We start from the raw sequence: 2,145 nt of genomic DNA on the forward strand, positions 1-2,145 counted from the left end.
GCACTTGGAAAAAGGTGTGGTTTCCAACATGGTACCTAGATAAGATGTCCTAGAGGAATACACCCCTAAGCAAGGACCTGAAGTTGTGAGAAAGCAAGTCACAAGCTTCCAGAGAAAGTGAGTTGTAGGCGGGCAGGCAAAGCATTGAAGCCAGTGTGCCCTGAGGGCTCACACAAGGCAGAAAGCATGAAGGACAAGGGGCAGGAAAGCAGAGGCGGGCATTAGGATCAGCCTATTTATTGGTGTGGGGGGAGGGATGTCGCAGGATTTTCCCTGTCAAATTGCATTAGGACAATGGGAGGCCTGTGATTGGACAGGGAACAGGGAGGCGGAGCTAAGAGTTGAAGAAACAGCGAGCTGTCTCCCCGTAAGGGGAGAAAGGGAGATGGTGGCAGACATGAATCACCAAGGCTATGACCAGCCACAAGTTGTAATATCATAAAGGTTAGAATAATAGGATAATTGTCTAATCTAGGTGGGCAGGTTTTATCATTATCAATTGGTTCTGAAATTATTGTATTGTGTATTGAGAATTTATTAATATATAAATCTGATTGGTTAACTATAGACATTGAGTCTTGTTTTTACCGGGTTACTGGATATCGTGTTATCAAACCGTAAGGATGGAGAACCGATTTGGTAGAGTTTGTGGGTTGAGAGAAGCAGGACCGCAGAGAGTTGGCGGGTTTATTTTTTAATATTTCCTGCAACAAGGAGAAAAATGGATGCAGTCTAGCAAAGGAGCAAAATAATACCTGAGATATCTGTGTGGCAGAGTGCACACAGGCGTGAGCTGCTTTGTCTGCGCACACGTGTCCATGTGGAGGCCAGAGGATAATAAATTTCGGTATTGGTTCTCTCACTGGCCTGCAGTTCGCCATGGAGGCTAGGCTGGCTGAGCAAGAGAGCCCCAAGAATCCACCTGTCTTTGCCTCTCCAGTGCTGGGATTGCAAGTGTGTGCCACCATGTCCAGCTCTTTCAGATGGGGTCTAGGGATTTTGGGCAAGCAGTTTGCCACTGAGTTGTCTCCTGCATCACTCCTCTTTACATATCATTTAGGCTGAAAGTTGACGACAGTTCCAGGAAATGAGAAATGGCCAGCACAGGGGAAGAACTGGGGCATAGACAAAACTTGAGAAGAGGATGGTGCTGAGACAAGTCTGGCAGAAGTGGTAAGAAAGAGTTGAATGCTGGACCCGTTTGAAATGTCGCCAACCAAATTTGCTACAGATTAGGAGTGGATGTGGTCAGCGATGACTGTGGAATTTTGAACTCCAAGTACCAGAAACCGTTCCCTGAAGGGGTGGCTAGTACCTTAGGAGGGTGCAGACCAAGGAGATGGAGCAGAAAGATTCTGATAGGAAAGAGCCCGATACAAAAAAGCAAAAGGGCCACAGAGGCAAAGGTGAGATAGGGTTTGTGGTGTTCAGATTTCTAAAGAGACATAATGCAGCAATAAGCCAGTATCCTGAGGTTGGGTAGGAGTCAGGAATTGCTCAACGGAGAAAACATCCTCAGAGAAAGGAGGAGGCTAGAAAGAGCTGTGATGTGATGTCTTAGCTTCGAACTATTGGTACAAACTTACAACCTCAATAAATACATTAGTTTGTGAGTGGATAGTAAGGATATCACTAAATAGATACATACATAAAAATAGAGATGTCTCTGTGTTATTATGTGTGAACATGTATCATTTATTTCCTGCTTTGTCCTCTGAGAAGACTGGGAGTTTGCAACTAATAAACCAGTTGGAGGGAATAGTCAGGGCCAAAGTCATTTCTGAATAATATTCTCTAGGAAAAAAAAAAAAGAGCCATTGCTTCTTGGAAGAGAGAGACCTCAGCCCAGGACTGAAGCAATGAAAACCCAAGATGGGATATCTTGTGGTCCTGTCAGTAAGTGGATGTTCAGTGATTACTTACTGGCTCAAAGGGATATCCAGTATCAAATCTGGGTTAATCTGGGCATCCAAATATGTAATGAAGGTAACAGAATGCAACTCATTGAATGGGATAGGAATTCACAAACCTATGATAATGTAAATGAAACATTAAACACAAGAAGAGAGGCATTGCTGGGCGGTGGTGGCGCACACCTTTAATCCCAGCACTTGAGAGGCAGAGGCAGGTGGATTTCTGAGTTCG

This window comes from Mastomys coucha, unplaced genomic scaffold (assembly GCF_008632895.1).
Source record: "Mastomys coucha isolate ucsf_1 unplaced genomic scaffold, UCSF_Mcou_1 pScaffold14, whole genome shotgun sequence".
NCBI classification, from domain to species: Eukaryota; Metazoa; Chordata; class Mammalia; order Rodentia; family Muridae; genus Mastomys; species Mastomys coucha.